Raw genomic sequence first — 22564 nt, 5'->3', positions numbered from 1 at the left:
AACTGCTGCTTACTGAGCACTGGAATGCCGCTCCGCCGAACACCCATCCCCCCCCCCCCCCCCGCTGCCATATCCCCTTGGTACCATGCATGTGTGTTAACACAACCTCTCAAATGTCTCCGCTAGCAGGAGATATCGTTTGATGGTCACCGACCATCGAATGATTGATTTCTCCTGTCTTCGAAATATACAGTAAGGGCGAGATGTATTAAAATACATTGCCGCCCTTCGCGGCCCCCCGCTGCGATGCCAGCGCACATGTACTAACATATGCGGCTGGCATCATGGTGCGGTGACGGAGGCCCCCCGCGATATACCTGTACTGTGGTGTGCGGGGGTCTCAGTCACCTTCCTGTCGCCTCCTGCTCCCCTCACGCTGGGGACAGCTAAGCAGGCTGTCCCCGGCACCTCCTCCTCCCCCCTGCAGTCGGAAGGATGTCCAGCTGCTTCACTAGGGGGAGGAGGGGTTTACCTTTCGTGGTCCAGGAGGATCCTTCAGGAAGGTAAGCCAGAGGGGGGGTCGGCGAGGCGGCGGGTTTGCGTCGGAGGCAGGGAAAAGAAGCCCATAGGCTTCTATAGGGTATCGCCACCCAAAGGTGGCGATACCCTACAATGCGGTATCGGTGCGGCCGGGTTTTGATACATAGGAAAATGCGGTAAAACCGGGGTTTTACCGCATTTTCAGTTTAATGCATCTCGCCCTTAGTCAGTTGAAACTGACTTATATTTCCTTCGGTGTCCACTGAAGATGGGGTGGGTTCAGATGTCCTGTGACATCAGCCACCCCCCTCTGGCAGGCATTGGCTGGCCTCTGTTTCCATGGGAATGTCCAGCATTTTCATAGGGATGACCATAAAATGCTGGGCAATCCTACAGTCCGTGCCATTGTCCGCCCCAATTGCCCCCTATGGAGCGAACAGCTCAGCGAAGCAGTAGGCTCATGGAGTCTGCACATGTGCTAACATGCACATATGCAGACCCCCAACCATTGGAAGGGGGCTGAATTCACCCTATTCTGACAGGTACTGATAGGGCCCTTAGTTGGGAGATTTCTATATTACGTTCTTAGAAATACAGTATCTGACTTGGAAGTTCCCAATTTAAATAGTTCTGTGTTAGGTTGTGCATTTGTTAATAAATTCCAACTACCCCCTGCACAGCACCATGTAAAAAAAAACATTTTATTCCAGGGTATAACCTAGTTTTCTGCACACTAAAGGGGTGATTCTGGTTGGTATTCAAAAGCAAACTCGTTTAATGGAGAAAACCATGAGCACTGCAGGTGGGGCAGATGTAACATGGGCAGAGAGAGTTAGATTTGGGTGTTGTGTGTTCAAACTGAAATCTAAATGGCAGTGTACGAATAAAGCAGCCAGTATTTATTCTGCACAGAAACAATATAACTCACCCAAATGTAACTCTCTCTACACATATTACATCAGCCCCACCTGCAGTGCACATGGTTTTGTTCATTAAAAAAGGAGTTTGCTTTTTGTATACCAACCAGAATCACCCCCTAAATTACATGAGAATTCTTATATTAAGGAGAAGATGTGTGCATTGCATGGCTACATTACTGCAGATTATTTAAGGGGTTGTCAGAAGGTGAGGCACTGTAAATGTAAGAGTGAATGCGGGTCTATGTATCAGTTGGCACATCTATAGCATCTTATATAGTATGACTGCATTGTAGATAATGGTGGTACTTTGTAAATTTGGTACACCATCTCTCTCTCTCTTTTAGGCCAGATGCACTAAGCTTCAAAAGTGATAAAATAGAGAGTGATAAACAACCAACCAATCAGCTCCTGCCTGACATTTTTCAAACACAATCTGTGACATGGCAGGTAGGAGCTGATTGGCTGGCTGTTCATCACTCTCCATTTTATCACTTTTGAAGCTTAGTGCATCTGGCCCTTTGTGGCTTATCCCTCCCGTTTTGTCATCACATTCACTGGGCGGGATCTACTAAGCATTGCAGTCACAATGTAGTACATCCTGCCACTTACCGCATACATATTAATCGCATATGTACTAATACAGTATATGTGATAAGTATTGTAAGGTACAGCTCTCCTCATAGGAGCTACCCTTTGCGATGTCAGGACTTCCAGGTTTCCAGGTTTCCCGAAGAATTGAGAAAAGAGCCCTTGGGTCTCCATATGCAAAATGGCATTACCCACCACACTCAAGGCTTGGTAATTATGAAAAATGCATCAGTTTTTGTTTTTTATTCACATTTTTAATTTAGTACATCCCGCCAATGTAATCTCTGTCTGCTTTTTACTTTGAGATCTCTCTCTCCTGACTCCTAAGAAGATAATAAACTGATATTTATATTGCAGCTTCGTGTCTTGCAACACAAAATGGCATTTCTGCATGGGAGCACAAAACAAAGTTCATGCACGTTCATTTAGCCCAGATAGCTGCAATCTTGGTCTCATAGTGGCGTATTTATTATTAGCTGTTGTCTTCCCCTTGATATTAAAGGAATCCTTGTTTGCCTAAATGCCCTGTCAACAGTTTACCTCTGCTGTAATGCAATATGGGACAAATAAAATTATCATTTCCTGTTTATCTACCCTGAGAGTGCACATAGGGCCCGATTCAGACCAGTTCAGAGGGCTGAGAATTCGAACATTGATAGACTGCATATGTGCACGGTACACTGTGCATGTGCGTGGGGTCCCCTTGCATATGGACCATGCGAAGGGTAGTCTGGTTGTACCCTGGGTGATTGACAGGCAGGGAGCGTTCCTGGGCAGACCCCCAGCATTGGGCAATGGTGGGCACTCCCATAGAAATGCTAAACAGGCCCCAGCGAATGCAGGTGTACCCTTGCCTGTTTGGGGCGGGCACATGATATTGGCACCCACTCCAAATTAGCGTTGATACAATCAGCCACCGAGGGACTTCTGGGTCATGCAGCGGCTGCGATCACCGAGCACAATACGAGAAATCCTTAAATGGTATGTAACCATCGAATATTTCTCCTCTGTGCCACTGCATGCGAACAGAATGCCTTCGGTGGTGGTGGTGGGGGGGCATTCACCAGGGCGGTGTTAACCTGCTCGCTAGTCTTCAAAAACACGCAGCTTAGCGAGCAGGTCTGAATCAGGCCCATAATGCCATGCTGAGATGGTATTAAAGTTTGTGCTCAGCCCCTATTGAAACCAATGGGGGCTGCAACACTGTTGTTAGAGAAGTGAAAAGGCAAATAATAATTTTCTTTAGTCTAAATCAGTGGTTCCCAACCCTGTTCCTCAAGTACCCCAACAGTGCACGTTTTGCAGGTCTCCACACAGAATCAGTGAAATCATTCGCTCCACCTGTGGATCTTTTAAAATGTGCACCTGCTGGGTGACCTGGAAAACGTGCACTGTTGGGGGTACTTGAGGACCAGGGTTGGGAACCACTGGTCTAAATAGTAAGAAAATTAAAGGCTTTCTCAAAAAACAAAAATTTTGTTTACTAAATGATCCATGTACTAAATAGGCCCCTTAGTCCTTATTTAGCTAATATAACATTTTATATATTTTCTGTAGTAGAAACATTTTAGTTATTATTGCATTACTCATAGGAAATATATAGATCATTATTTTAGTTACATTTACAGAACATACATCACTACATTATAATGTTCCTCCAATGGCGTAAAAATAGTGCCACAGACTCCTCGGTGGTGGGGAGGCGCTGAGTAAGTGTAAGTATTGAGACGGGGGTCTGTGGGGGGGTCTGTGGGGGCTATTGTTACACTGCTGCTTACCCCGCCGCTGCATCTGTGTCCAGAGTTAGGACCTGCATATCTACTTGTCTGTGTCCCGGCGCACCTCCTGGCTTTTTATGAAAAATGTCCCTCACAGGTGGCCTCCTCTAGCATGGTCTGTAGTAAGGGGGGCGGCCATTTTACGAGGGTCATTTATTTCATAAGGAGCCAGGAGGAGCGCCGGAATGCAGACAAGCAGATCTGCGGGTCCCAGCCACAGATGCGGAAGGGGGTAAGGCAGGGCAGGGAGGGTCTTAACTTTACTGGAGGGGGGCGCCAACATTTTCCAGTGGGGGGGCGTAAAATTTGTTGTTGTGTACCACAAGAATAATGGCCAAAAATTTATATGGGGGACCGTACACAGAGGTTAGCATTCAAATTTAACATTGACAGTGCCAAACAACAGAATGATTCAGTGAATCTCAAGGCGCAACATCAATAAGTCAAATGAAACAACGTGCTGCAAAAATGTAAGACTAGTACGTTATTACAGAATAAATGTTATATATAAATGTTATATATAGAATACAAGTGAATGCCTAGCACATTCAATGTGGTAAAAATCTTTTTTTTTTTAGCAGGACAAAATATTGCATAAATGAAACTAGGCCCTCGCATGTCCACATAAAGAAGTATCACTTCATAGATCTTCATATCAACTTCCAGTCTCAAATCATTAGAGAACAAATTATTTAAGCTAGTTTTATTTATTTTTTTATTAATATGAGTACATGATATCTCATTAGAGACCGCTGCCAACTAAGTAACCGTCAGTAATGTCAGTTTTTTTTTTTTAAATAAAATGTTGCAGTTTGCAGTTAGATGTTCTGGCCGTGTATAAATGCAATAATTAGGAGATAGACACAAACGTACAAACACTCTTCGAATGTTAATTCAGCTGTTTGTTCATTTTTTAAACACAGGGTCCAAACCAAATACCTGGAAGACATAGCCTTTCAATGCACAACCTTTTTGCTGCCATGAAACGGATGTTAAATAAGGAACACCAGCAGTGGCTTATATAGCTTCTGGGTATCTCTCTGTTCTCCTGATCTTAGGTCCACTTACTTTTTGTGTTCGTATTCAGAGGTCACAAAACTTTGATCAATAATAGGTGGTGAGGGACTTTTATCTTACCTCCAGGACAAGCTGTGTGGACTATGTTCCTTCAAGTAAATATCTAAAAAAAAAAGCATAATAAATGAGACTCTGTTTATTTCATGAGTGAAAAAAGGGCAGGAAATCAGATTCTAATTTTGCTATATATTATATGAAACTGACTATAAATCTACAAAGTTTATAGCTGCATTGTATTATATTACATGACTACATTGGTAGAGAATACCGGGGCATTAGATACTAAGGTTTGGGAATAAAAGTCCCTTTGTTGCAGTTTACGGACTACTATGGGTGTTTTTCTGTGCAGAAGCTCAGTTCTGAAGTTCTCAGAGCCTGATTACAGTTAATTAGGCCTGAAATTTGTAAGCCGTGTACATTAAAGAGCAAGTAAAACCACTAATTGACGTTAATATTTATCAAAGGTTGTGTAAGTGAGCTGAAGTAAGAGTGTTTATGATTAACAAAATATGTCCATTATGTTCTCATTCATGTATTTGCAGCAGGTCACCATTTTGAGGATGGGAAAGGTGCTAATTTAAGTAAATAGACAGAAAGTGGCGTTAATGCTAAATTAGCTGCATCTGCATAATAAAAAGTCTTAAAAAGGGACTAAACTTATCGTCATCACAACTTGCATCCAGCCAGGGCTTAAAGTGGTCCAGGAAAGGTGGGTTAACTAATTTCCCTCTTCTACCTAATTACCCTTCTCCTCTCCCCTTCACCCATTAGGCAGAGCCAGCGCCAGTGGTAGTGTTTCTGGTACCCCCCTGCAAACTCTAATTATTTTCGGTTGGAATTACTGTGCATGGCCAAGGTGGAGGTTGAACTAGGCTATTTCCACCTTACCATTACAGGTGGTGGAACTCCACACTGTCCCCCCACTTTAATCCCTGCATCTAGCTATCCTCCAGCCAGGGGCGTAACTAGATATTTGTAGGCCCCATAGCAAAAGTATTTAAAGGGCCCCCTAGTTAGCAACTGATGGTGATACATGTATGTAAAACATATTACTTAGACAGTAAAGATGGGCCCCCTTCAGCACTGGGCCCCATAGCAGCTGCACACCTTGCACCTATGGTAGTTACTCCCTTGCCTCCAGCATATGCACCAGATTTACATCAGGTGTACTTACGCCTAGAAAGGCTACTCTCAAGCAGAAATAAGCCAAATGAGAAAAGCTTCATAAAATATGCCTTGAAAATGCATTTGCTATTAATAAAAAAAAAGTATCATAAAGCAAATATAATATTCATTTTCATTTATTTTTGCCCACTAAGCATATAATTTATGCATAATCAATGAGGAAGGTACATGTTAAATTCAAAGGTGAATACGCAATTAGCCAAACATATTCAGTTAGATACTGTTGTTGACTGTTATCATAATTAGTGTATTAGCCCCAGTTCTCAGAATCCTGTAATATATACTGCAAGTGAGAGACATACTATTTATGTGTATTTGGGCCTTATTCTAGTTCACTCTTTCTGACAAAATCCTTCTTAGATGGACAAAACCATGTGCACTGCAGGGGAACAGATGTAAAATGTGCAGAGAGTTAGATTTGGGTGAGTTATTTTGTTTCTGTGCAGGGTAAATACTGACTGCTTTATTTTTACACTGCAATGTAGATCTCACTTTGAAGTAAAACCCCACCCAAATCTAACTCTCTCTGCACATGTTACATCTGCCCCACCTGCAGTGCACATGGTTTTGTCCATCTAAGAAGGACTTTGTCAGAAAGAGTGAACTAGAATAACCCCCTTTGTGCAGATCTGCTTCGGTTTGCCATTATGCAAACACATCATAATGGATTACTGCCATTGAAAAATAAACCATCAGTATTAAATCACTGATACTGTATCTGATCATTATTAATGGTTGATGTCCATCCATATAACATGGTGCACTATAATTATACTTCATCTAATCTTGTTTAAAAGAAGAATAAAGAGGCAGATCCACATTAAAGGGGTGAATGGCACATATGTCAAAGGCCCACGTGGCTCCCAAACTCAGTAGTGCATAACCAGCACACATAACACAATAAAAAATTAGCATTTTTCTAGTGAGGCAAATAGACTTAGTTCAGGTAGGGCTCTGTGTGTACAGTATGTATGCAGTTTGTCCTTATATAGTTACCAGGTAGCTCATAAACCTGGGCATGACCACAGCAAGGATGGGTGATCTTTGTGCTTAAAGTGGTCCTGGAGAGGTGGTGGAACTCACTTCTCCCGCCATGTCACAGCCAGAGTGGGTGCTATGGTGTTCGGCGCCCACCTGCATGTTTTAAATTTATGGCCTATCCCACACACCAATGAAAGAATAAAGTGGGCCACATAATTCCAAAATGAACAGTGCAGGTACATAAATGCCCCCACAGTACCTGTGCTGGCGACAAGGGAGGAGGAGTGCGGTGGGACACAGGCGGGTGGGCCACTGGTGAGCTACTCAGTCAGCATGTACAGGCCTGCCCCACATCCGCATATTACTCCGCAGACGGAATACACTCTTCCCGCCACCCCGGCATACTGTTTCCCAGATGTTGGGTCCAGCGTTATGGGTGCTGCAGCCGCAATTTAGCAAGTTAATATGGCGGCCACACAGCGGGAAATCGGAGTACCTTAAGGAGACCCACTCAAGTACGGGGAGAATATACAAACTCGGCACAGTTAGAGTCATGGTGGGAAACGAACCCATGACCTCAGTGCTGTGAGTCAGTGATGCTAACCATTGCACCATTACACCATCCGTACTGCCCTTACACTTATGGGCATAACCTGAATTGCCCAACACTGATCAATTCAACCACAATCCAGGACAACCCATATAACAAAATCATACCTCGAATTCTATGTCAGATCCGGTTCTGTCCTGTAACATGAAATTGTCATCACCAGCATGCTACTATTTCAAAGAGACCCTCTATTGCAGGAGTTGCCAACTCCTGTCCTTGAGGCTTTTCTAATTTCACTCACAGAATCACAGCTTAAATAATTAGCTCCACCTGTGGGTCTTTTAAAATGCATCAGTTAGTAATGAACGCCTGCGCACCAGCTAGATGGTCTGGAAAATGTTGGTACTGTGTTTCTCCGATAATAAGCCCTACCCCGAAAATAAGCCCTATCAAAATTTCCCTTAGCCGAGTGCATGCACTTACTTCTATATCCCCATCTCCATCTTCGCTAACCCCCTTCACCGCCGCCTTGTTTGTACAGGCTTCTACTGTACCGTAGAAGCCGTTGAAGCTCCAGGTCCCAGGTATGCACTGCGCCCAATGCGTGACGTCACCGCGCACATCACGTGGCTTCTGTACACGGAGGGAGAAGTGGCGCAGGCGTAAAAAAAGAAGAACTTGAACTGCTGTACTGTAGGTGAGGAGCAGTACTGGGGGCATGGTAGTTTAAAAGGAGGAATGGGGGCTGTGAAAGCAGGAATGGGGGCATGGTTGTGTAAAAGGAGGACTGGGAGCTATGAAAGCATGACTGGGTGCATGATGGGGACAAAAGGAGGAATGGGGGCTGTGAAAGCAGGAATGGGGGCATGGTTGTGTAAAAGGAGGACTGGGGGCTGTGAAAGCATGACTGGGGGCATGATGGGGACAAAAGGAGGAATGGGGGCTGTGAAAGCAGGACTGGGGGCATGGTTAATTAAAATAAGCCCTATCCCGAAAATAAGCCCTATGGTGTTTTTTGTTGGGAAAAAGTGTCTTATTATCGGGGAAACATGGTAGCACTCAAGGACTGGAGTTGGCTACCCCTGTTCTACCAATTGTGATCAACAACTTAATTGGATATCAGTCTGTACAACACTTGTCTTTTTTCTATCTTGTTGTACTGCCCTCAAAAAACTTTAGGCAACAAAAATGATTCTACAATGTAAAACAGTCTGGGAGACCTCCCTCCTCAGGTGAGTCATATGCTTTGCACCTGAGAAATGAGGTTATTCTGAAACTGTTGTACATTGTGTTATTCTATTTCAGCTATTCTACATGCTGTCAAACATGAATATCTAACTATAGCCTTTAGTAAAGCCTGTGTCTGCCCTGGTTACTCCTTTGTTGCTATTGAGCACTGAGCATGTGCAAGGTTACACTACTGTGAGTAGCAGTAGCTTTAATGGTCTGTAGATGTCAGTTATTGTTTTATGAGAACTGAACCTATAACCTAGTTCCATGTATACCAGAAATACCATAGGTCAATATAAAAATCTGTTCCTGAACTGTCTTTGGGAATACACTTGGGTTAATCCCGCTGCTTAACCGGAAGAAATATATGACTGGTAAAATAAAAAGGCTGCTTTTAGTTTTTTTCCATTTTCGACCAACAAGTATATTTAATTCTAATTTGTTTATAGTTTTCGCTGTAATTAGAATGCATATTTTATTTTCAAATCATTTTCTGGCACAAAATATATATTTAACGTGGTAAATATCAACTATTTGTATTACTAGCGATAGAAAATAATTATTTAATTATTTAATATTTAAAAGCAGGACAATAAATACTATATGTAAATATTAGTATTATGTATCTCCCCTTTTTATATAATAATAATAATAATAGCAACAATAAAATTTAAATAAATAAAAATGATTCCATTGAACAGAAGAAAACAGCAAGATATGAGTAAGGACTGCACAGTCCGAAACACTTCAGAGTCACCTGCCTATTTTACTTGTGCTTTTATGTGATAAAAAGCTATTTCTGTTTTTGATCCAGTAAATACTTTGAGTAGTTTTTATTTAGAAACATAAAAATAAATAAAAAGATTTAAATATCACAGTAATGTCACTTGAGGGGAGAATTTTTTTTTTTTTAATCTTGTGCACGCAGAACACACATGTACCCAAGAGTTGCATATATTTGAGATGTGACAGACATTTCTTTTTAAGAAAAAAAAAATGACCTAACAAATTGCAATGTTTATTTGTTTCTAATATTTTTTTTTTCCTGAAAACTTCAGTACATTGTTCAATCTAAAAATCTAATTTCATTGACAGGAAAGTATACTGCACAAGCTAGAAACCTCATATTCACAAGGCAAACAAAGCATCATTTTTTAATGAATCTTCTGAATACATCGTTTGCAGCAGCTTGCCTAGACCTGCTTGTCATAATGGTTTCTTCAAACATTCTTTAAAGCTTGTGATGTTCAAGGCCCTAGCCTTCCCCCTCGCCTGCTTGTTCTTTATCTGTCACAGTTGTCAACTAAAATAGAGCACCTAGTCTTTGTTTCAAGATGGTACCTGATCAATATCATCAATCCGCTTTACTCCCATTCCTTCTCTCTTTCTCTGCCTCTCTCTCTCTCTCTCCCTTACACACTCTCTCTCCCTCTCTATAGCTGTATCCATTTCCTCCTGGCAAAAAGGGACTTTATGAATAAATGATACTGAAATGCTGAGGGTTCAGATACTAAATAATGAATTTCACCACCAAAAACACAACAACTTCTCCAATCATAAAATACTGCTCCTTCTATATTGATTGTGCTTTGGAACCCAGATGCAGTGCTAGTCTTTACTCTGCAAGGTGTTTAAATAGAAATACAGGTTTACCCGGGATTCATCATATGTGGAAATATGTATTATCTAAGTGGGCTGCCTGCTAATAGATTATATGCTACTATGTCTTCCTGACGGTTAACTCTTTTCAGTGAGTGGAAAGGAAAGAGTGCCACTGTCTCGATGGGAACTCTTCTCCATGGGACATTACAGTAAGTGTGTCATCTCTTATGTGCTGTACTAGCTGAAATCTGCTGTTATTTGCTGAGAGAAAATGGTGTTCAGCAAATTGCATTTTTTACTTCATAACTGGTTTCTAGGGTAGGTGAATAGCACAAGTCGTGCTTGCTGCTGTCTCAGGGCTTGTGCTGCTGTCTCAGTGTAGCTGGTTTCTAGTGGGTCACTGTTTACTAGTATCTGTTGTATGCTCAAATATGACTTGCGTCTTTATTTCCTCATAAATGGTCTCTGCTGGTGAATCTCTGATGGGCACACAGAGCCAGTGCATGTTTTCTGAGAGATGCTTGGGGTCAGGGAGTATAATCCTGGCAAGTGATTGGGAAAAATCTGCCTGCTATCAAGTCCCCAGCTAATGTTTTGACTGAAATACTCAGGGTCTTCAAATTTGCTTTAATCCTTATTAGTGTCACAGAGGCTTCAAATTTAATTAGCAAGTGCAACACTGACTTAGACTTGATGGGAAATGCTTTTTGTCCAAACTTCAAGGTTCTGCTCTATTTTAATACCAATGAGATTAATAATCTGTATACTTTGTCACTAGGGAAAAGAGTGTTTCTTAAATATTTATGACGTGATTTTTTTTTTGTTTTAACAAATTTCAAACTTACTTATGATCACTGTATACAACAGGCAGATTTTTTGCAGCATCAACACGGTACGTAGTTTGTTGAGATGTTTATGTTAAATTGAAATGAAGACACATGTACGGTATTGGTTCCAAATGCATTCAGTAAATAAGCACTTTCCATAGCTATATATTTATTTATGTAAATGATGAATAATGCCTTTTAAACTATGAGCAGAAACAAACGAGGGCAACTAATTACATAAATAGAGTGGTGGATGTTAAAAGAGTACAAAGGGAAACATATTACAAAAAATACAAAAAAGGAGAATATCCTGTGCCAAAGACAATCAGTAATAAGAAAAGAGTGAATAATATAATATATGAATCGAGAATGAAGGTGCTTATTCACACAGTAGAAGTGCACATAATGAGCATTTGTAATACTAGAATAATACATAGAATTATAATTTATTATTATTAATGTGATTTTTACACAAGCAAGAACTTTTTCTCATGGTTAACTGAACTTCTGTTACATTGTTCTAGGCCTGACTGAGTGTGTGCTCTTCAGATAACAATATATAGCCAAATATTAAATATTTTCTACTGCATATATCATTACAGTATTTTTGTGTATTTTTATTTAACTTTCCAATTTCCTGCCACTCTAAAGGTTGACAAGGTTGCAGACTGCATTCTATGTTGCTTGCAAATGCATAGTTCACAATAAAGATAATACATAGTCTGCTCTCTTGGAGATTCCTTAGTTGCTTCTCAGGTACTACTTAGCATTTGATTGACAAGTGCCTCTTGTAAAGCTTTGGTATCCTGCCCTGTTACAGAGTTCATAGGGGACACAATGAGCCACTGCCTGCAATAATTACATAGACCTTTGGGGTATTGTATGATTTTTTTTTTTTTTATGCAATAGTGTGAGTTTCGGCTGGAACAGTTGAGTGCTATACACAATTAGTTGTTGTTTTTTTTTCAAGTCACAAAATATCTATACTTATAACTAAATAAAAAACATTTTTACCTCACCTGTTTAGAGTAACAAATAACAGTAACAGCTAATGTGCACATCAGGAAATTATTTTGTTCATTTCAATCGTCCATGATAAAGTGGCATTAATATGCATGTTTGGAAATACAGTAAAGAAAACGAAATTCATCTGCCATGAATCTAGACCTATCAATAAAAGCAAAAATATACATTTATTTCAATTACAGTAGAAATAGTTACTTAAATATAAATACATACAAGTAAAACAGTAACATAAAACTGTATTGTATTTAAGAATAAATATAATAAATAACACATTTATCATCTCCAATTACATTTATATTTTCTTTCTAGGCTAGTCAGTTATTATTAGAATACAGTTTGAAAGTTCTGTGGTTGCTGATGATGGGGTGATTTTACTGTGACATTTTCAGTATACCATAATAAAAGCTTACAATGTAGTGATAAATAGGAACATAGACAGTTACTGTATGTGGATAGAAAATGCTATAGACAGGAATAGTTCATGTAAGTATGATTTTGCTGTATCCTGAGGCATTGCCATAGGAACCACTTTCTAATAGGTAAAACTGATATTATAATGGTGGTAATGCTGACATAATAGCTTTTTACTCTGCAAGTAATTTGTAGTTCTTTGTATTGGAAGAAAATGCATTACATGATTGATATAATATTTTACGTGCAGTCAAACTAGGGGGGCGATCATAATAAAACACAGGAGTGGAAGAAAGTATTATACAAACACCATAGTATTACTGGGATTATTAAAAACATTTGTCTTTGCATGAAATAATGTATAACCATTAAGAAATAATCTCCACTATCCCATTCTGCTTCATTTGGAGACAGATACACACCCAGACTCAAGCAGGTTCCAGCCCGGGTTACTGAGCAGCCTATTAATGTTTTATACTAATCAAGGATAATGGGAAATAGAGCTGACAAGTGCTTTCTACTCTGCTTATTCCTGTCTTCCCACATTAGACATAACTAGTCGAAAAAATACAACTATCAGAATGGCTTTGTCTCATTGTTTATTGGGAAGAGGATATACATTTTCTTAGAACAGTAGCACATCATGTCTATATATATTCAGAAATGCAAGTCTTACTATAGCTTCTTGGTAAAACAACCATTAATTAATAAGTTAATATTTACTAAGATTTATTTGCGGTGTGACGTTTATATGTTCTCCCCATGTTTGGGTGGGTTTCCTCCAGGTATTCCGTGTTTCACCCATAATAAAAAAATATACCGGCAGGTAAAATGGCTCCTGACAAACAAAAGTAACAGTAGTATGTAAGTTTCAGCAAGTACATGTTGTAGGGAATATAGATTGTAAGCCCTACTGGGTCAGGGACTCTTATGAGTGGTCAAATATTCTCTGTTAAGCGCTGCAGAATATGTGTGTGCTATATAAATAAAGGGTAACTTGTAATAATACAATTAAATGCTGTATGGTCATACAGGAAGCCATAAAATCAATTCTCCAATATCTGATGCTTACCTCATTACCTGGACATTGTATGCAGTTAGCGCTACTGTGTATTCCAAAATTGTGCATTCATTTAACCATGATCATCTAAGAAATCCATCTAATTAAGAAAAATACATAATTTATTTGAGTAAGGAGACTTCAATAGGAGTATTAAACATTTTTATTTATGTTAAATTACTAATATAATGATTGCTATTTGTGTAATGAAATGAAATAACATAAAAATAAAGAGAAAATATGTTCCTAGACAAACCATGTACGAATGCAAGTTGTGCAAATGTATCTACTGCGTTCTTCAGTGGTTCTTGAATCAAGGCTCTGGGTGAGATTTAATGGGATGAGAGATTCAGAAAATGAGAGATTTGGTGAGAAATCTTCAGTTTTTTTAAAGCGGCAATCACTTACACTTCAAAATCAAACTGGTTTTGCAGTGTAAATGATTGCTGCTTTAAAAAAACTGGAGATTTCTCACCAAATCTCTAATTTTCTGAATCTCTCATCCCATTAAATCTCACCCTCTATCTACTTTGATACATTTTGAAAATCATGCCTATTGTACCCGTCATCCTTAGGGTCACAGTACAGAGCTGTGCTTCTGATTGTCCACATTTTATGATTAGCAGACACAAATACTGGTTTTTGCCCATCATTTTGATTATAAATAATTTAATTTGGTTCTGGACCACCAAACCAAGACACCGCTACAAGAGCCTCGTGGTACCCCGGGGTGCCTAGGCACATTGGTATAAATTTAGTAAGATGGGAATTCTATTGAAGATGGGAGGTTGCTCATAGCAACCAATCAGATTCTATCCTTGGAAATTCCATCTTTGTAAATTTACCCTATAGTCTCAGAACCACTGGCATACTTACATTTTCTTTCAGTTCTCTAGGAGATTTGGGGAGATAGAGGTTCAGTGAGAGAGAGGCAGGGGAGTGGCTCAGTGAAGCATGACATTATGGCCCTGCAACCCGCAATCTAACTCCACTATTCACTGCAAGACGTCATGAGAACTAGAGCATTATGAGGCCATTTCCAGCAAGATGGGGTTTGGTAGGGTTGTTTGATTTCCTGGAAGCCAGAAACACTTCCCCAAATTGGGAAGAATTACAAATTTCTTGGTCATGCAGGGTTAATGCTGGGGTATTATCAAAAACTAACAAAAACTTTTTATCTGAATCAGAGCAAGATTAAGGATGTGGGGTAGCAAGGGCACTTAAGACTTGGGGGGCCCTAAAGACAAACATTTGCAATACCATTTAACTCACTCCTCCAGCCTCATGTGTGCAGCAGGTTGGAGCATGCCCTCCCTATTTTTCCATCAGCCTAAGGGGGTATGCAATCCCGGAAAACGGCTTTCGATCCCTCCCGACAGTCAGGATCAAGGCCCATTTATGTTTTGCCTGACAGCAAATCGGGAGGCAAAATTCAATGTCCCGCCTGCCGATCAGCGAAAAGTGGGTGTGTCTATGTAAACGGCCATGGATTGTCGATCTGCAACAATCCACGGCCGTTATCGGCAGAATGGGCCAAACAGCTTTAAAAGTTGGGCTTGTTCTGCCATGATCCCTCCTCAACGCTGTCGGTAAAGACAGGTGAGACTATTCCCTTTTGAAAAAAGTGCTGGTAGGCACCGAAACGGCAGTCGTCATGGGACAACAGGCTATGAAGCCATTGCAGTTGGATTTACTGCTTACTGCCTATTTAAGGATGTCACTGTAGTATGCCACTTATCTCTGTCATGCCTTCATTGGTTTGGATGACATGAACTTAAATATATCACTTGAAATTTATTTACTGGATCCTGTGCTGGTTTTGTCCAAAACAAGGAGCATTCCCATTCTGGATGTAAAGTATCTATAGAATTCCTGACCGGGCACCGATATCTACATTGTGAGCGTTGTGCAGCATAACTGGATCCCTATAACTGGATCGGCACTCGTACTCCAATATGCTTATATTGCTCCAGGTGCCCTCCTAGATGGACCAATCTTAGATAGTTGCACTGCGGGCGGCACTCACGGAAATGAACACAGAACGCAAGGTTTTAGCTTAACGTTTCAATTCTCTTACGAATTTTCATCAGAAGCCTTCTGATGAAAATCCGTAAGAGAATGGAAACGTTAAGCTAAAACCTTGCGTTCTGTGTTCATTTCCGTGAGTGCCGCCCGCAGTGCAACTATATATATATATATATATATATATATATATATATATATATATATATAAATAAAGGAGCAGAGAAAGTGCGCTTCATGGTGCATTAAACGATAGATCATTTATTGGAAAAGACAGGGCATGACGTGGCCTATGACATGCTCTCCCAGCTGATTCTTCTCCGGCTTCCTGTGGTCTGTGACGTCCCTGCTAGCCGCATAGCAAGCCAGCACTGTGGCTTCTTGGTGGATCTGTCCGGATATCCGTCCTGGGTGATCGTGAGCAGTCTTGCCTTGGCTTTATGTTAATGCCGTGTGGTACCCAGTCCACAGTGTTATTTTATGTGGTACGAGTCTTACATTTTTGCACCTGGGCCCACCACTCACAAGTTCCGCCCCTGCCCGGTGATGAACGGTGAGTGCTGATGTGCACTCCAGCATAATAGTCGGCTGCCGCCGCTCTTCTACTCCTATTGCCAGCAGATGATTGACGGGGTGGATGGCTTTCCAAAATCGCTTGGACGGACAGGCAATTTTTAGTACAGCGATTTTCTCCATCATCACTGTACAAACATGCTGGGCAGTGTGTATGAACCCTTAGGCCTGCCTCCTCCCATCCACTCAAATGATGCTGTCAGTATCCCAATTGCGCACTGAATGAAAAATATACATATAATAATCAGATAATACAGAGATCTTGGTTGCATATATCTGCAGATATAGGGCTAAGCCCCCAGGCCGTACGTCAAGGCATCTCTGTCACTGGGCGTCCCTAACACTGGGTATGGGTCTGGGATGTGGGCCCCCAATATGCCGGCACAGGCTGACTACTCCAGGGCAGCACACAAATGAAAACTAGTAGGTGTTAATAAGAAGCACATAAGTGCTATGTAAGGAGGTGAAGGTGTGGTTAAAATAATACATACAATGTGATAGGGAAAAACATAAATGTTAATAAAGTGTTAGGGTGTGCTAACCTGGAGCAGACCAGCCATACCAACAAAGAGGGAATCACACTCCCAAGTTTTTTCCTAACCAGATTTACCCCTCTCTGTTGGCACCTGAATGACATTACCTCTGATTGAGCAGCTTGCCAATAAAAGTGTGATGCTGTCAGTACACTGAAAGCACAGTGCTGTGTAGCCCCCCCCCCCCTGCTCAGACTCCTCTCTTGTTAAATTTCTACAGCTTGCTCTGCACTTTTGCACTGCATATGTGACCAAAGCTGGAGGGCCGCTGAGAGAGGAGGGCACAGTTCCTTCCCTTGCATTAAACCATGTTGCACTGCAAGTGGTATTTATTTATTTGTGTGCAGTGTAAATACTGACTGCTTTTGCATTTAGCCCACAAATCAGAATCAGCTTTATTGGCCAGGTATACTTGTGTATACTAGGAATTTGTTTTCGGTTTGCTGTGCAGAAGCCAGGTGGGTAACAAGTAAACAGCATATAGTATAAACAATAAACAATATAAACAGGTGGGGGAACATGTACAGTCATATAGAAAGTTATTCCGAGGGGACACCAAATTAGATTATGTGCAATGGGTTATGGTGCGACTAGAGAGTGAGGTGTTCATGAGTTCCTGTGTCAACAGGTGAACCGCTTGAGGAAATAAATTTTTTAGGCTTCTGGTGGACCTGGTGGGAATAGCCCTGTAGCGTCTGCCTGATGGTAGCAGGTTAAACAAGCCATGGCCAGGATGTACAGTAGTTGGTCCTTGACTATCCGCTTTTTTGCTCTGGGCAGGTACAGGTCATGGACAGAGGGAAGGTCTGTCCCGATTATCTTCTCCGCAGTTCTGACTATCTTTTGAAGTCTGCATTTGTCTCTCTCCCTGGCGGAGCCGTACCAGACCAGTATTGAGGAGCACAGTACAGACTCCACAATTGCAGAGTAGAAGAGGAGCAGAGTCTTAATTGTTTTCTGTGTTTTATTCTAAAAGTGTATGGTCACGCCTCCTGTAATAGGGCCACACCCACTGAAAAGTACCTTTGACCAACAGGTTATCTACTGCCCTGAAAGCAACCACTAATGAGATGAGTAGAGAAAAACTTTATCTTTTAAGTTTGCTATGGAGTCTTAGAATAACTCAGAAAAAGGAATTTTCAAATGATAAGTTATCATGAGCATACAGCAGTCTGATAACATTTTATAATGTAAAATACAGTATCTGTATTAAATTGGAATTAGACAATTTGGTTGCACGTTATGGGGATTATATATAAAATATTATAAAAAGGATAAGTGGAGAAGTTGCCGATAACTACCAATTCCCTCCACGCAGCATAACCCTAACCCCCTCCCCAAAGCCTTACCCTAACCCTGCACCCTGCTGGTGCCTAAACCTAACCCCTGTACCCCACCTCCTAAACCTAACCCTCTGGCCCCACTACAAGTCCAAAGCATGATGTAGGGCGCCTGTAAAGAAAATGGAATGGGGTAAATTTTCTTTACAGGCGCCCTACAATTTTCTTTACAGGCACCCTATTGAAGATAGGATATTGGCCATAGCAACCAATCAGATTTAACTTTTTTTGCACTTTCTAGAACAGGAGTGGCCAAAGCAGTCCTCAAGATCTACCAATGGTCCAAGTTTTCTCCCATGATGAACCTTTTTCTAATGCAGCGGTCATGAGTTTAACAAAAAGTTGCAATTAAAAAAAAAATCTTATATATTGCAGTAAATATATTGTAATTATATACCTAGCAATCAATTGAAGATAACTAACATTAAAAGGAGCTTCAAATTGGATCAATAACAGAAGAGCATACTTATCAACAAAACTGTCAAGCAAGTTTGATAAACAAAAATAAAAATAAATTATTTAAGCAGGGTTGTAGATGATACTTGAAAGAATTTTATGTGTCTATATTCACCATATCATACTGCCAATGTCGAAGTCACTCAGAATCTCTAACTAGTATGTTTCTGTCATAACTAAAGTTGACAGTTCCTATTGAAAATTCAGTTTTATTGCGTTAGCATAAAAGCAGTCAAAGTTAAACTAACAAACTATTGCTGGAAATCTCAGTGTTTTTCTTTTTACTTTCTTCTAATTGAGAAAGATTTCTTTAATTTTGTTGGACTTACACAACTTGATAGGAATTACAAATGAATAATCCTAGAATTGATTATATGAGAAAATATATGCATGTTATACTACAGGGGTCACCAGACTTTTGGAATCTGGGATCTACTTTTTGTACATGTACCGGGAAACTACCAGCATCTTCCCTTGTGCAAAATATTCCTCTCCCAGTGCAAAACGTCCCTAAAGGTGCCCATACACGGTACAATTACTGTATACAATATTGTATACAATCTCGCATCTCATCGAATCTCGGTTTTGCGATGAGAAGAGATCTAGTACAAAAAGTATGTGCTGCATCTCATCTTATCACAAAACCGAGATGCGATGAGATGCGATATTGTATACAATATTGTATACAATAATTGTACTGTGTATGGGCACCTTAACACATTATGCCAGATGGAATGAGCCAAAATTCACATTACAGTATGCCACACAGAAAGAGGCGAAATTCACATTCTGCCACACGGAATACTCAGAAATTCACATTCTGCCACACGGAATGCGCCAAAATTCACATAAGTCTTTCATGACCCACTGCATTCATGCACCATTCAAAACATCTTATCTAAAATAACGACTCGGACAACTGAAATGTGGTGAATGGGGTCGTCTTTTTATTTTTCTGAAAGAGGGCGGCCTATTTGATCTAATTATAATATTTAAATTTAACTATCTATGGTGGCGAGGTCAGAACAGCTTTAAATAAAGATTTCTTGGGCCGACTGCCCAAAAGAACAAGAACTGGCCTCCTGCCACATCCCTGTCCTTACAATCAAATTTTAAAATAAAGTTCAGGCCACCTGCCTGAACGATTTAAATCTTCCCCATCAGGTCACAACTCAACTAAAGCGACATAAAGGGCCCACCTGGATCGGTGATGCCCCTGAAGGAAAACTGTTGCCATGCTAAAGTCACTTTCTCCAAAGGAGTTGCCCCTCAAGGGAAATGAATCTCAAAAGGTGTTAATACACAAATTAACCTAGCCACCGTTCTGAGACCGGCCTCTTCACAAAAGACGACAACTATAACTGAGAACTAAATTAATACCTCCCTCTAGGGCGGGCGGGCGGGCAACGTTTGAAATCAAAGAGGCAGAATATTCTAGAATCTCCCATAATCCTAACCTTAAACACGCCCATAACAATTCCTAGCCAATAACAGCCTGCTGTGTAACATCCAATCCGACCTTCAGAAAAACAAAAACACCCCATCACTTGTTGCCGAGGGCTTCTGGAATACATTTTATGCATGGGCCATAAAACTTATGTCATTTCATGCACACAAGGTGCACTCCATGATCTTAAGTCTTTCATGACCCACTGCATTCATGCACCATTCAAAACATCTTATCTGAAATAACGACTCGGACAACTGAAATGTGGTGAATGGGGTCGTCTTTTTATTTTTCTGAAAGAGGGCGGCCTATTTGATCTAATTATAATATTTAAATTTAACTATCTATGGTGGCGAGGTCAGAACAGCTTTAAATAAAGATTTCTTGGGCCGACTGCCCAAAAGAACAAGAACTGGCCTCCTGCCACATCCCTGTCCTTACAATAAAATTTTAAAATAAAGTTCAGGCCACCTGCCTGAACGATCTAAATCTTCCCCATCAGGTCACAACTCAACTAAAGCGACATAAAGGGCCCACCTGGATCGGTGATGCCCCTGAAGGAAAACTGTTGCCATGCTAAAGTCACTTTCTCCAAAGGAGTTGCCCCTCAAGGGAAATGAATCTCAAAAGGTGTTAATACACAAATTAACCTAGCCACCGTTCTGAGACCGGCCACCTGCCGAGATCTCCCGATCCGGCACCGCCACCATAGACTAAACTACATACCTCTTAAACTCTCTAAAATATCCCTAAGGAACAAGGCCATACCCTCTTCTGAAAGGTGTACTCCGTCACTCCTGTACAACCTCTGATCGCGGAAGGTGATAACCGCATGCGGAATCGAGTATCCGCCATGCTGACAGACCGCTCGACCCACTACTGAGTTCACCCTCCGTCTAACCAGGTCAATTGCACCAGGATTAAGAGCACCCCTCCAATTCTGCCTAGGTATAATATTGGACCAAAATACTCTGCAAAAGGGGAAACGCTGCAAAATATCTAATAACTCGTTCTTAATTTCAAATCTAACCTCCAGACAGGTTCTGGACGTTAAATCATTCCCCCCTAAATGCACAATTAAAAACAATGGAAAACCAAACCTCTCCACTGCCTCTTCGAATGTCTGCCTAAATTGCGAAAACCGCAACCCCCGATGCCCTAGCCATCTGAACAGATTCAGTTCTGGATACTGAGAGTAATCCAGAACATTTGGGGAAACTGATAACCAGTAAACGAAGGAATGACCCAACAACCAAATACATTGCGGGTCAATCCTCATGCCTGAAAAAAGAATGTTTAAAAGAATTAGTATGGTTTTGAATTAACTTAATTTAAATAGGTAAATCTTGACATTGGGCTGTGCTCATTCCCTAACATTGGTTGGGTTTAAGGGGGGGGGGATTTGGGTCGCCCCAATTTGACTTGAGGCAAAAAACACACCCACCAGCCGGCAGAAGCCGTAATTAAAACTGGTGGCAATAAAAAATTCCTCAAGGCCCCCCAAACACTAAAGCGTGTTTGAGCGAGCGGCTAATCCTCAAAGGGGGCGCACTGCCAGATCAAGGCCTGATGTAACGCCGAGCAAGCGAAGTTAAACACACCCAATAATGATTGAGCCTGTTTAAGCGTCAGTTTACCTGCTGCGAGGCCAAACAAGATCTCCTCATGTAACCTGTTGATCTTGTCCCTTGGGAGCCTACATTGTCCCTGTACTGTATCCACTTCTATCCCTAAAAAGGTTAATACTGTAGTTGGGCCCTCGGTTTTATCCTCCGCTATTGGTACTCCAAATGACTCAAAAAGTTTTTGAGTACACTCTAATAGAGCCAAACATCTATCCGAGTTTGGTGGACCAACTAGCAGAAAATCATCTAGGTAATGCGCTATTCCGGACTCTCCAGAAACCTCATGCAAACACCATTGCAAAAAGGTGCTGAAACGTTCGAAATAAGCGCAAGAAATGGAACACCCCATGGGAAGGCATCTATCGAAATAATACCCGTCATCTAATTTAAAACCCATAAATTTAAAAGCTGATGGGTGCAGAGGCAATAACCTGAAAGCTGATTCAACATCTATCTTGCAAAGCAAAGCCCCTTTTTCAAATGACCTCACTAAAGCAATGGCCTCATCAAAAGATTGATACACCACCCTACATAATTCATCAGGGATGGCATCATTAACTGATGCACCCCTTGGGCTGGATAGATGCTGAATCAGCCTAAATTTCCCCTCCGCCTTTTTGGGGACTACTCCTACTGGGGAAAGGATCATGCCCTGAATAGGAAGCTCTTCAAAAGGACCAACCATCCGGCCTAAATTCACCTCGGCACTAACCTTTTCCTTAACAATTAAAGGAAACTGATATGCCGAACGCAAATTCTTGACAGACCCTTGATTAATGTTACCCGAGATTGGCAAGGCGAACCCCTCTGAGAATCCATTTTTAACGAATTCTGCTTCCTCTCTAAAGGGGTA

General features: G+C 41.0%; 1 long non-coding RNA gene across 5 annotated transcripts in view; it reads left to right on the top strand.

The window, feature by feature from the left end:
- Window positions 1–10197: 10197 nt before the first annotated feature.
- Window positions 10198–22564, top strand: part of LOC146057508 (uncharacterized) — a 292284-nt gene continuing 279917 nt past the window's right edge. For 2 of the 5 annotated variants that reach the window (XR_014469735.1, XR_014469732.1), the window contains exon 1: window positions 10200–10600. This is a non-coding gene — a long non-coding RNA (uncharacterized LOC146057508). Of the gene's footprint in view, window positions 10601–22564 lie in introns of all 5 variants that reach the window. The other 3 variants (XR_014469733.1, XR_014469734.1, XR_014469736.1) reach the window with 3 other exon arrangements.

Source organism: Crinia signifera, chromosome 2, assembly GCF_055691185.1.
Source record: "Crinia signifera chromosome 2, ASM5569118v1, whole genome shotgun sequence".
In the NCBI taxonomy this organism is placed as follows: domain Eukaryota; kingdom Metazoa; phylum Chordata; class Amphibia; order Anura; family Myobatrachidae; genus Crinia; species Crinia signifera.
This window is presented reverse-complemented; position numbering and strand designations above follow the sequence as displayed.